Here is a 14,737-nt window from a genome sequence, read left to right on the forward strand (position 1 = left end):
GATGAGTGAAGTGATTTGCCCAAGGTCACAAAGCAGACAAGTGGTGGAGTCAGGATTAGAATCCAGAGCAGAGCTGGGATTAGACCCCAAGTCTTTCTGACACCCTGTCCCATGCTCTATTCACTAGACACTGCTGCTTCTCGGTATTAATGTCTGTCTCCCCCTCTAAACTGTATGCTCATTGTGGGCAGGGAATGTTTCTGTTATAATGTTGTATTAGACTCTCCCAAGAGCTTAGTACAGTGTCCTGCAACACAGTAAGCACTCAGCAGATGCACTTGATTGATGGATTGATTGCCTTAAAAATGCTCAATCTTGGGGAATTCGACAAACATGAAAATTCCCATTCAGAAATTCAGATTCCAGTGCTCTGCGCACAGTAAGCACTCAATAAATACGATCAAATGAATTAATAATTATAACTATGGTACTTATAAAGAGGTTACTATGTGCCAAGCACTGTTTTAAGAGCGGGAGCACTGGTCTAAGTGCTGGGAGCTTCACAGTACTTTCCTGAATGCTTCTCCATAATTAAATGGGAACACACATCTGCAAGTGGACCAGACACCTGGTTCTGTCCTAGCAGCTGGATGGCCAAAGCTATTTTTCTTTCTCTCCCTTCTCCTTATTTAATAATGATGGTGTTTGTTAAGCGCTTACTATGTGCCAAGTACTGTTCTAAGTGCTGGGGTAGTTACAAGGCCATCTGGTTGTCCCTCATGGGGCTCACAGTCTTTATCACCATTTTACAGTAAGGTAATGGAGGCAAAGAGAAGTTAAGTGACTTGACCAAAATCACACAGCTGACAAGTGGCGGAGCAGGGATTAGAACCCACAACCTCTGACTCCCAAGCCCTGCTCTTTCCACTAAGCCAAGCTGCTTCTCATTTCCCTTTTCCTCTCTTTCTCTGCTCCTCATTTCCTCTCTTGTGTCTTGCTCCCTTTTAATATGGTATTCTCCCAAGCACTTAGTAGTTGTCGCCACACAGTAAGTGCTCAGTGAATATGAGTGATGGACTGATCTGTCTGAATTAAGGTGGCTCAAATTTTGGTCTATTTAGCCTTAGGTTTCCTGGGGTGATTTCAATGGGAAGCTGTCAAATCAAACCACCTATTTTGAGCCCTGCAGGATTTCCTTAAGTGGGATCCCATAGATTAGCAACCACGAGTGGTAGCAGACTCAATCATTATTGAGCACTTACTATGGACAGAGCACTGTTCTAAATGCTTGGGAGACTACAACAGAATCAGCAGACATGTTTCCTGCCCACAACAAGCTTGCAGACTAGACACTACATAGATTAGACACTACATATGGGGTCAGGTAGGAGGGAGAACAGGCACTGAAACCCCACTTTGCAGATGAGTGAACTGAGGCACAGAAAAGTGAAGTGAAATGACCTAACCAAGGTGCCACTGCAGACAAGTGGCTGAACCAGGACTACAACGCAGGCCCTCTAGCCCCCATCTCCGGGGTCTTTCATCTAGGCCATGTGGCTTATCGGTAGATACTCAGTATAGTGTTCTTCCCTCTGGAGATGCTCAGCACAACATCTGACAGCAACAAACCTTGTTGATGATGACCCTCATGACATGGTCTCCTCACTTATGACCTTATTTTCTGGCAAGGCAGAGGGGAAGATGACTATTCCCTTCCTCAGGTGTTTCTAAGTCTCAGGAAAGAGGGAGTGGAGCAAGGAGAGGAAGCAAGGTGGTTGAGGGTTCTGCCTGGACTTTTCACGGGAATTGATGGGGAGTGGGAGAAACACTTCCAGGAAAACTCTCAGAGGCTCAGAGACCACCTATTTACCATCTAATTTTCCTGGAGCTGGCTGGTTCCTGAGAAAGTGTGGCTTGGCTCAGACTTCCTTCCAATCACCCTTCCAAACTATTTCATTCATTCAGTCGTATTTATTGAGCACTTACTGTGTGCAGAGCACTGTACTAAGCACTTGGGAAGTACAAGTTGGCAACATATAGACAGTCCCTACCCAACAGCGGGCTCACTATTTCCCCCCAACCTACCTGCTGCAACTTCCGATATGCCTTTTCCCAGATTTTTGCTTGTGCAATGGAAAGAGCACAGGAATGGTAGACAGGAGGCCTGGAAAACAGGGTCTGTTAATAATATTAATAGCAATAATAATAATGATAGTATTTTTAAAGTGCTCACTATGTGCCCAGCACCGTTCTAAGTTCTAGGGTAGATACAAGGCAATCAGGTTGTCCCATATGGGGCTCACAGTCTTAATCCCCATTTTATAGGTGAGGTAACTGAGTCACAGAGAAGTTAAGTGGCTTGCCTAAGGTCAGACAGCAGACAGATGGGGAAGCTGGGATTAGATTTCCGATCTCCCAGCCTCCTGTCTCCCCCCACTTCAATCCATACTTCATGCCGCTGCCCAGATTCTCCTTGTCCAGAAACACTCTGGGCATGTTACTCCCCTCCTCAAAAATCTCCAGTGGCTACCAATCAACCTACACGTCAGGCAGAAACTCCTCACCCTGGGCTTCAAGGCTGTCCATCACCTCGCTCCCTCCTACCTCACCTCCCTTCTCTCCTTCTCCAGCCCAGCCCGCACCCTCCGCCCCTCTGCCGCTAATCTCCTCACCGTGCCTTGTTCTCGCCTGTCTCGCTGTCGACCTCCAGCCCATGTCATCCCCCTGGCCTGAAATGCCCTCCCTCTGTCCATCCGCCAAGCTAGCTCTCTTCCTCCCTTCAAGGCCCTACTGAGAGCTCACCTCCTCCAGGACGCCTTCCCGCACTGAGCCCCCTCCTCCCTCTCTCCATCCCCCCGCCTTACCTCCTTCCCTTCCCCACAGCACCTGTATATATGTATATATGTTTGTACGTATTTATTACTCTATTTATTCATTTTACTTGTACATATTTATTCTATTTTATTTTGTTAATATGTTTTGTTTTGTTCTCTGTCTCCCCCTTCTAGACTGTGAGCCCACTGTTGGGTAGGGACCGTATCTATATGTTGCCAACTTGTACTTCCCAAGCACTTAGTACAGTGCTCTGCACACAGTAAGTGCTCAATTAATACAATTGATTGATTGATTGATCCATTTAATAGAAACTGGGCAAGCTGGTTAGAATATTCCATTTGCACGGGAGAGATGTCACGGTCAGGATCTGAGCCAAAGCGAACCCTAATAAGAGACCTGCAGACCTCATCAATCCATACTATTTATTAAGCACTTACCCTGAGCACTGTACTAAACCCTTGAGATCAACTCTGTTGCTGTCTCTTCAGCACAGTGCACACCTTGTTTTGTCAAATGATTTTCATTTAAGCCAGTGAAAACCTTTGCTCTTCTGTGTTCATATTAATAATAATAATGATGATGATGGCACTTATAAAATGCTTACTATGTGCAAAGCACTGTTCTAAGTGCTAGGGAGGTTACAAGGTGATCAGGTTGTCCCACAGAGGGCTCACAGTCTAAATCCCCATTTTACAGATGAGGTAACTGAGGCACAGAGAAGTGAAGTGACTTGCCCAAAGTCACACAGCTGACAATTGGCAGAGCCGGGATTAGAACCCCTGACCTCTGACTCCAAAGCCCGTGCTCTTTCCACTGAGCCATGCTGCTTCTCATATTAGAGGGCGGGAAGGAGAGATGAGAGAAAATATGTGTATGAGCATGCCTACATTCTTGGGAAACAACTGAAATCTTTTCAGCCTCATGTTTCAGCATCACAGATGGCTCCAGGGAAATAACTTGAAAGCATTGTTTGTCAGAACAATTCCACCTTCCTTATACATTAAATATTGTTCTATCTTGGGGTGGAGATGGGACATTCACCTCTTAAAAATGCTACAGGGAAAAATGAATTTCTTTTTATTTGATGAATCACATTTATTACATTCTATCCAGGAGGGATAAGACTGAAGCTCTTTTATTGTTCTTGATAGGAAAAATCACAGCTCCTCCAAGAAGCCCACCTTGACTAAACCTTCCCTTCTCCTTCTAAGCCCTCCCGTCTGCATTGTCCCATGAAGAGAAGGGAATAAGTCCAACCTGATTATCTTGTATCTCGCTCAATGCTTAGTACAATGCTTGGCACAGAGTAAGCGCTTAACAAATGCTATTATTATTATTATTATCATTATTAATAATAATAATGTTATTTGTTGTTATTATCATTACTACCTGTGCACTTGGGTCTCTATCCCTAAACCCTTTGATATTCACCTCTCCCCCATCCTCACACTACTTGTGTCCATACCCATCTGTAATTCATTTTAAAGTCTTTCTCATTCATTGATTCATTCATTCAATCGTATTTATTGAGTGCTTACTGTGTGCAGAGCACTGTACACTAAGTGTTTGGAAAATACAATAAAGCAATAAAGAGAGACAATCCTGGCCCACAACGGGCTTACAGTCTGGTGGGGGGCGGGTGGGAGACAGACATCAGAACAAGTAAACAGGCATCAATATAGAGTTATAGATATATTCATATATTCATAAGTGCTGTGAGGCAAGGGGGAAGAGCAAAGGAATTGAGTCAGGGTGACGGGGAAGGAAGGGGTAGCTGAGGAAAGGGGGACTTAGCCTGGGAAGGCTTCTTGGAGGAGGTGTGCCTTCAGTAGGGCTTTGAAAAGGGGAAGAATGATTGGCGGATTTGAGGAGAGAGGGTGTTTCGGGCCAGAGGTAGGATGTTGGTCAGAGGTCAGTGGTGAGACAGGAGAGAGATGGAGGCCCAGTGAGAAGGTTAGCACCAGAGGAGCGGAGTGTACAGACTGGGATGTAGAAGGAGAGAAGGGAGGTGAGGTAAGAAGGGGCAAGGTGATGGAGAGCTTTCAAGACAATAGTGAGGAGTTTTCGTTCGATATGGAGGTGGATGGGCAAACACTGGAGATTTCGGAGGAGAGGGGGTGAAATGTCCTGACGTTTTTGTAGAAAAATGACCCAGGCAACAGAGTGAAGTGTGGACTGAAGTGGGGAGAGGCAGGAAGTTGGGAGGTCAGAAAGGAAGCTGATGTAGTAATCCAGTTGGGATAGGATGAGGGATTGTACTAACATGGTAGCGGTTTGGATGGAGAGGAAAGGGCGGATCTTGGAAATGTTGTGAAGGTGAGACCAGCAGGATTTGGTGATGGATTGGATGTTTGGAGTGAATGAGAGAGCGGAGTCAAGGATGATACCAAGGTTACGGGCTTGTGAAACGGGAAGGATGGTGGTACGATCTACATTAAGGGGAAAGTGCGGAAGAGGACAGGGTTTGGGAGGGAAGATAAGGAGCTTTGTTTTGGACTTGTCGAGTTTTAGGTGGCAGGAGGACACACAAGTAGAGATGTCTTGGAGGCAGGAGGAGATTCGAGTCTGGAGGGAGGGAGAGAGAACAGGGGAGGAGATGTAGATTTGAGTGTCATTCACATTGCTTAAGGAGTAGATTTTGGGTCATGTGAATTAGATATATGATATAGAATTCAATAATTTAAGGCAAAAATGAAGATTTGGGAAGACAAACTATTTAAAATGTTGGTGTTGGTTATGTATCAACAACTCTATCATCATTGATAATTTAATCGTATTTTATTGTAGGTATTAAGTTTTCCACAAATATATTCTGGAGTCTGCATGTCAGTGTCTAATCATAACAGGTGAAATTAGGACATTTGTTCAGTGGAAATAAAGCATCACCTGCTCTTTCTTGGGGTGCAAATATTTTTAAAAATAAGATAAAAAAGCCGTAGTTTCTAATTTCACTACCCCATCTCTACCCCACTCTTATCATAGGTTTTCAATCAATCAATCAGTCAATGGTAGTTTCTGAGTACTTATAATGTGTTTGGAGAACTGTTCTAAACACTTGGGAAAGTACAACACAACAGCAATGGTAGATATGATCCCTGTCCACAAAAGAGCTTAAAGTCTAAAGGTGGCAACAAACTTACTGACAGGGGAAATAGATCACCTATTCCCATTGTCAGAGTATCCATCCAATAATTAAGCATTATGGAAATTTTCAAAGACTGACACACCGCACATTATATGAACAGACATATGTATTCTGCCACTAACACTCAATGGCAATAAGAGGTGAAGTATCACTATTCCACAATGATGGAACCATTTTTCTCAACCTTCTGTTTGGGTACCCTAACAATAATTATTTCAGTATGTGGCCCAACAACTCAAAGTACTTAAATTATTTCACTCACCTTCAAAAAGCTTGTGATACAGTTTAAAAGAGAGCTACCTTTGCATTATTAATTTTCTGATTAGCTAGACAGGGCATTGCAAAATGCATTAGGAATTTCTTCTAGTGCCCTTATCAAGTCAACCACTCCAGTTCTCTTAGCACTTATGTATTTCCCTTAAGAATGAACTCTGTCAGTCTTAGTGGTTCTGTTTGCAATGCTATACCAGGCAATTGCACTGGTTGTGTTTCACCCTGTCTCTGTTAAACTGTAAGATCCTTATAGTCAGGGATCATGCATTTTTTAACAAAATTCCAAAATATCCAGGCAGCATTCTGCACAAAGTAAGCACCCAATAAATACTGTTAATAATGGTGAGGAGAAATGTTATTTTTTCTACATATGAGGATGATGATGGTATTTGTTTAGCGCTTACTATGTGCCAAGCACTGTTCCAAGTGCCGGAGCAGATACAAGGTAATCAGGCTCTCCCACGTGGGGCTCACAGACTCAATCCCCATTTTACAGATGTGGTCACTGAGGCACAGAGAAGTTAAGTGACTTGCCCAAAGTCATATAACAGAGAAGTGGCAGAGCCAGGATTCTTATACAAATATGGTGATATCTGCTTATCATGGCATGATTCTAATTTTGATTGATTGATTCATTCATTCAATCGTATTTACTGAGTGCTTATTGTTTGCAGGGCACTTTGATTAGAAGAAAAAACTCAATTTTGTTTTTGTGGTCATCTAATGAGGTTGTGTAAGCTATGCAATTTTAAATGTTTTAGTTTCAAAGCAGGTGGAAGCAGAACACCACCAAATGCATGCACAAAATTTTATCTATTGAGTAATCGTTCTTATTTCATGTATCTTGTACAACTGTACAAGTCCAGTTTTCCCCACTAAGATCATGCAAACCCGATTTAATATTTCTTCATTTGTAATACAAAAAATGGAACTTCCCCCAACTAATTCACTGAAGGAAAAATGATTTTATCTAAAAGAAAAAAAATACTTCCAGGGAATATTTCTATCAAGTGACAAAGTTTATAAGAAACAACAGTTGTTTTTTTTACTGGGCATGGGAATCTAGGATATTGAACTAAAATATATTTAACTCACACACAGAACACATAATAAGTCCTGACCACACTATATATTAACAAAGATTGTTCCTTGTTGACCATTTTCATGTCTAATGTGTTTTCTCAGCAGTTCCTACAACTATTTTTGATTTTACCTCTTTGCCGCATGATCTGCTCAAAATTTCTGATTACTGAGTTAATCCTTTCTTTCATTCATCTCCCTAAACTCGTTTAGGCTGTAGTTGCCACCTAGTTTCAGCAGTGAATATACATTATCGTGGGCTGAGACTGCCATGTAGTGCATCTATAAGGCATTTATTCTGTCCTTTCAGCTTTCAGTCACTGTTTTACCTCACCGTATAGCACCAATTTAGGGAGTCTACTCTTAGCTAGTCTCCTCATGTTTTCCACTAAGGAAACTTAGATGGAATTGAGCTACTTTCAAAACTAGGCTACATGTGGAGAGGGTGGCACTTGAGAGGAGGCAGGAGATCTCCTCTGGAGATACTGCTGGGAAAGGTGGGAAAGTAGAGGAGGGGGCCGAAAGGAGGGGGGATGGAGGAGGGGGAAGTGTGATTTGGGGGAGCTCAGACCTGACGATGTTAATTTTCTTAATGAATAAGATGGCCAGATCTTTGGGGGTGAGGGATGGGGGAGGAGGGGGGTGACAGGAAGACTGAGGAGAGAGTTAAATGACTGGAACAACTGGCAAGGGTGTCAATCCCCCTCTCAACTGTAAGCTCCTTGTTTATTGAATCATATTCATGTATATCCTGTATATATGTATATCCTGTATATATATATATATATATGCTTGTACATATTTGTTACTCTATTTATTTATTTATTATACTTGTACATATCTATTCTATTTATTTTATTTTGTTAGTATGTTTGGTTTTGTTCTCTGTCTCCCCCTTTTAGACTGCGAGCCCACTGTTGGGTAGGGACTGTCTCTATATGTTGCCAACTTGTACTTCCCAAGTGCTTAGTACAGTGCTCTGCACACAGTAAGCGCTCAATAAATACTATTGATGATGATGATGATGATGATGATATTCTCCCAAATGTCTTAGTTCAGTTCTCTGCACACTGTAAGTCCTCAATTAATACCACTGATCTATTGACTGATAGGATGCTCCATTCATTCATTCAATCATTCATGCTTTTATTAATATGGTATTTATTGAGTGTTTTCTATGTGCCAAGCTTGGAGGAGCAGCGTAGCTTAGTGGAAAGAGTGTGGGCTTGGGAGTCAGAAGTCCTGGGTTCTAATCTCTGCTCCTCCACTTGTCAGCTGTGTGACTTTGGGCAAATCACTTCACTTCTCTGGGCCTCAGTTACCTCATCTGTACAATGGGGATTAAAAATGTGAGCACCACGTGGGACAGTCTACCTTGTATCTACCCCAGTGTTTAGAACAGTGCCTGGCACATAGGAATCACTTAACAAATACCATAATGATTATTATTATTGCCCCAGTGCTTAGTGCAGTACTTGGCACATAGTAAGAGCTTAACAAATACCATTATTATTATTATTATTATTATTATTATTATTATTACTAAAAGCTCTGGGGTTGATCCAGGGTAATCAGGTTAGACACAGTCTCTGTCCCACATGGGGCTCACAGTCTAGTTAGGTGGTCAAGCACATTTATTTAGCGCTTACTCTGTGCAGAGCACTGTATTAACTGTTTGAAAGAGTACAGTTTGCTTGTATCCATCCTAGCGCTTAGTACAATGTCTGGCATATAGTAAGCATTTAACAAATACCAGAATTAATAATAAAATAATAATGATAGCATTTGTTAATCACTTATTATGTGCCAAGCACTGTTCTAAGCACTGGGGGATACAAGGTAATCAGGTTGTCCCATGGCTCACAGTCTTAATCCCCGCTTGACAGATGAAGTAACTGAGGCACAGAGAAGTGAAGTGACTTGCCCAAAGTCACACAGCAGACAAGTTGGCAGAGCCAGGATTAGAACCCCAGTCCTTCTGACCCCCAGGCTCGTGCCCTTCCAACTAGACCACACTGCTTCTCTCTGCTTCTCATCCAGAGCTTCTGCTCAAAAAGGGATCCTTCTTCCCACTTTTCCTTCCCAAGTGCTTTGTGCATCGAATTATATTCAATCGGTGCTCAATGAATCCCATATGACTCTACTATTTTCTGTATTGCAATGAACCTTGCTGTGTGACTATGGGCAAGTCACTTCACTTCTCTGGGCCTCAGTTACTTCATCTGTCAAATGGGGATTAAGACTGTGAGCCATGGGACAACCTGATTACCTTGTACCCCCCTCCCACCAGTGCTTAGAACAGTGCTTGGCACATAATAAGTGCTTAACAAATGCCATCATTATTATTTTATTTTTAATTCTGGTATTTGTTAAATTGCAATTGCCTAATGGCTTTCAGCTGATGTGCCATACTGGCCATACTCTAGACTGTACGCTTGTTGTGGGCAGGGAACATGTCCAACGATTCTGTTAGATTGTACTCTCCTAAGCACTTAGTGCAATGCACTGAACGGAGTAAATGCTCTGCAGATACCATTGATTGATTGACCCAGGATGAATGCAGTGGCTTTAAGGGCTGCAGTGTTTCGGGCTATGGGAATCCTTGCAGGTCTTAAAAATAGTAACAGTAATAATAATTATGAGATTTATTAAGCGCTTATTATGTGACAGACACTGTACTAAGCGCTGGGATGGGTTGAAGCAAATTGGGTTGATCGCAATCCCTGTCATACACAGGGCTCATAGTAGCAATCACCATTTTCCAGATGAGGTAACTGTGGCCCAGAGAAGTGAAGTGACTTTCCCAAATCACACAGCAGCCAGGTGGCAGAGCCAGGATTAGAATCCATGACCTTCTGACTCCCAGGCCCGAGTTCTAATATAATAATAGTAGCATTTTGTTCTCCATCTCCCCCTTTTAGACTGTTAGCCCACTGTTGGGTAGGGACTGTCTCTATATGTTGCCAATTTGTACTTCCCAAGCACTTAGTACAGTGCTCTGCACATAGTAAGCGCTCAATAAATACGATTGATGATGATGATGATGATCTGTAAAATGGGAATTAAGACCATGAGCCCCCCGTGGGACAACCTGATCACCTTTAACTCCCCAGCGCTTAGAACAGTGCTTTGCACACAGTAAGCGCTTAATAAATGCCATTATTATTATTATTATTATTATTGCATGATATGTCTGATATGAAGTGGGAGGAAGTTCCAGGCCAGAGAGAGGATGAGGGCGAGGAGTTGGCAGTGGTAAGAGACAAGCTGGAGGTACTGACATGATGAGTGTTCTCACTATCATGGAGGAAAAGAAAATAGCAAGGTGGCCACTTCACGTTTTAAGACTACAAAATTTGCAATTTCCCATTGTGTTTGCCACTGTAGCCACTGCTTTCTAGACGTTTTTGACACTGCAGGTAAGTAATGCTCAAAAGAGATGATCATTTTCAAAATCACAGGACTGATGAGGCTGTTTAATTGGACTCTGGTGTCAATAGAGTAGGATAGGCATTCATTCTTCCTTGCATTGGTATTTATTGATCACTTCCTGTGAGCAGAGCACTATACTAAGCTCTTGGGAGGGTGTAATAAAACAATACACAGATACCTTCCCTTCCCACAATGAGCTTACAGTCTAGAGGGGAAGACAGACAATAGTATAAATAAATGATTTCACCTCCTGATTTACTTCCTCTCTGAATTCCAGTGATAGTACAGAGGAATAACCAGCCCTGAGGACCAGAAAGAAACTGAGAAAGCAACTGCTCCAAGTCCCACCTTCAAAGTTTTATTAAAATCTCCTCTCTTTCCAGAGTCCTTCCCTGATTAAGCCCCCATTCCCCTACTCCCTCCCTCTTCTGCATCATCCTAGCACTCGGATCCTATTAAGTTTGAGGTATTCATTCATTCAAGCAGCATGGCTCAGTGGAAAGAGCATGGGCTTAGGAGCCAGAGGTCATGGGTTCTAATCCCAGCCTTGCCACTTGCCAGCTGTGTGACTTTGGGCGAGTCACTAAACTTCTCTGTGCCTCAGTTCCCTCATCTGTAAGATGGGTATTAAGACTGTGAGTCCCACGTGGAACAACCTGATTACCTTGTATCCCCCGCAATGCTTAGAACAGTGCTTGGCACGTAGTAAGTGCTTAACAAATACCATCATTGTTATTATTGTTATTATTATTATTAATTCCCTCAATCACATTTATTAAGCACTTACCGAATGCAGCACACTGTAATAATTACTTGGGAGAGTACAATACAATAGACAGACACATTCCCTGCCCACAAAGAGCTTACAGTCTAGAGAGGGGGAGGCAGACATTAATATAAATAAATACATTAAAGCTATGTACAGAAGTGTATGTATGTGTCTTCCTCAGTAGTACAGTGGTGAGTATCCCCACCTGTCACGAGGGAGACCAATCAATCAATCAATCAATCGTATTTATTGAGCACTTACTGTGTGCACAGCACTGTACTAAGCGCTTGGGAAGTACAAGTTGGCAACATATAGAGACAGTCCCTACCCGACAGTGGGCTCACAGACCAGGGTTCGATTCCCTGACAGGGTGGAGAGTGTATATTTCTTAGAGAAGCAGCGTAGCTCAGTGGAAAGAGCACGGGCTTTGGAGTCAGAAGTCATGGGTTCAAATCCCAGCTCCGCCAATTGTCAGCTGTGTGACTTTGAGCAAGTTACTTAACTTCTCTGTGCCTCAGTTACCTCATCTGTAAAATGGTGATTAATACTGTGAGCCCCACATGGGACAACCTGATCACCTTTTATCTCCCCAGTGCTTAGAACAGTGCTTTGCACATAGTAAGTGCTTAACAAACACCATCATTAGTATTATCATTATTATAAGTGCTGTGGGGCGGGAAGGGGGGAAGTACAAAGGGAGCAAGTCAGGGCAACGCAGGAGGGAGTGGGAGAAGAAGAAAGGGGGGCTTAGGCCTCTTGGAGGAAATGTGCCTTCAATGAGGGTTTGAATGAGAGTGGAGAGTAATTGTCTGTTGGATTTGAGAAGGGAGGGCATTCCAGGCCAGACGCGGGACGTGGGTAAGGAGACGGTGGTTAGATAGGCAAGATTAAGGCACAGTGAGAAGGTTAGCATAAGAGAAGCGAAGTGTGTGGGCTGGTTTGTATCAGTCCAACTGACTTATGTTCTTATCCATAATTGATTCAAATGCCTGTCTGCCCCTCCAGACCATAAGTTAGTTTTGGAGAGGGAATGTGCCTACCAACTATGTTGTATTACACTCTCCCAGGTGCTTAATACAGTGCTCTGCACACGGCAAACAATCAATAAAACCACTGATTGATCAATAGTAACCTATTATTGTAAAAGTTGCTATGTAAACTGAGGCAGACATCCCAAAGTTAAATGTTAACATCTGGGGGCAGAAAGAGTGGAACCGGACCACTTAGAAGAGATTTTTCTAAATTTCTACACAAATGATATGCCTCCAGGACTCCCAGCACTGACAACTGGTGATTAATTGTTCCTATGGATTCTGAGCCCAGAAAATTCAAAAGACAATATTTCTCCATTGTTCCTATTTCTAAAAAAAGTATTTGATTCATTCCCTTTCTGACAGGATCAATTTTGGACTTCTAAAGTAATTTTGTAATTTTTTTTATGAATTTAGGGTTCGAAAAATGCTGCGACCAGTCTGTGGGGAATCTAAAATTCCCGAAACTACAGAGGTATTTAAGTTAGACTAAAAGAAAAGCTTACAGATGGTAAGGATCATTAAGATATTAGTAGAGGTTACTAAGGAGACTGTAGAAACCATTTCCCTTGAAGATTTATTTGAGACTACAGGGACAGCCATGTTGTCAATAGCTTGACACCAAAAGGAAATGGAATATTGAAGCCCGGGTAGCCCTAGAAGACCCTAATAATAATAATAATTATGGTATTTGTGAAGTGGTTACTATGTGCCAGGCATTATACTACGTGCTGGGGTAGATACAAGGTAAGCAGGTTGGATACAGTCACTGTCCCACATGTGGCTCAAAACCTTAATCCCCAATTTACAGATGCGGTAACTGAGGCCCAGAGAAGTGACTTACCCAAGGTCACTCAGCAGACAAGTGGCAGAGTCAATCAATCAATCGTATTTATTGAGCACTTACTGTGTGCAGAGCACTGTACTAAGCACTTGGGAAGTACAAGTTGGCAACATATAGAGGCAGTCCCTACCCAACAGTGGGTTCACAGTCTAAAAGGGGGAGACAGAGAACAAAACCAAACATACTAGCAAAATAAAATAAATAGAATAGATATGCACAAGTAAAATAAATAAATAAATAAATAGAGTAATAAATATGTACAAACCTATAAACATGTATACAGGTACTGTGGGGAAGGGAAGGAGGTAAGATGGGGGAGATGGAGAGGGGGACGAGGGGGAGAGAAAGGAATGGGCTCAGTCTGGGAAGGCCTCCTGGAGGAGGTGAGCTCTCAGTAGGGCCTTGAAGGGAGGAAGAGAGCTAGCTTGGCGCATGGGCAGAGGGAGGGCATTCCAGGCCCGGGGGATGACGTGTGCCGGGGGTCGATGACGGGACAGGCGAGAATGAGGCACGGTGAGGAGATTAGCTGCAGAGGAGCGGAGGGTGCGGGCTGGGCTGGAGAAGGAGAGAAGGGAGAGGAGGTAGGAGGGGGCGAGGTCATGGACAGCCTTGAAGCCCAGGGTGAGGAGTTTCTGCCTGATGTGCAGATTGATTGGTAGCCACATCCTTCTGATTCCCAGGCGTGTGCTTTATCCACTAGGCCATGCTCTTTCTCACTTCCGAATTTGTTGAGAGTAACGTCACATTTCCCCTCTCAGGGTGGCACCTGGAGAGTTTCCAGGACTCTACCAGTCTTGGCTAGGGGAGGGAGAGTGAAGCAGATGCCTACCCATTCCATTCCTAGCTTGGCCAGTGGCTAGCGAGTGGCAGGCAATCGGCTACAAGTCAAAACTCCCCTGTGCTGGGCAGCAGTGGCACAGCAAAGAGTCGAGGACGGAGACTCAATTTGATCGCGCAGAAGGCGACAATGGTCAACCACTTCCGGATTTCTATGAAGGGCAGTCTCTTGTTCCACTACCAGAATGATTGCAGATGGAGAGTGAGGTGTTTTGGGAGAGCTGTGTCCATGGTGTCGCTATGGGTCAGAAGCGACTCGACAGCATAAGACAAGAACGTCACATTGCCTCTGTTAGATTATAAAGTCCTTGATGATAGGGATCATATCTAGTAGATGTGATCCCTACTCACTCGACTGTACTCCATTTGTACTCCTCCAAATGCTCAGTGCAGTTCTTTTAGATTCAGCTCTCCGTATATACGATTAATTGACAGATTAGTTGTTCCCAATAGCTAGAACCATCTTCCCTCCTCATTTTAGTACATCCCACACATGTACTTGATTATCCAACAGGAGATATTAGGAATGCTACTTTATGGGATGTAGCTTA

General features: G+C 43.2%; 1 non-coding gene across 1 annotated transcript; it reads left to right on the forward strand.

Moving 5' to 3' along the window:
* The first annotated feature begins 14,097 nt into the window (after positions 1–14,097).
* On the forward strand, positions 14,098–14,235 carry LOC119925012. Its single transcript, XR_005449684.1, has one exon. It is a non-coding gene; the product is annotated as a small nucleolar RNA SNORA7 (small nucleolar RNA).
* Positions 14,236–14,737: the final 502 nt, after the last annotated feature.

This window comes from Tachyglossus aculeatus, chromosome 2 (genome assembly GCF_015852505.1).
Source record: "Tachyglossus aculeatus isolate mTacAcu1 chromosome 2, mTacAcu1.pri, whole genome shotgun sequence".
Classification (NCBI taxonomy): domain Eukaryota; kingdom Metazoa; phylum Chordata; class Mammalia; order Monotremata; family Tachyglossidae; genus Tachyglossus; species Tachyglossus aculeatus.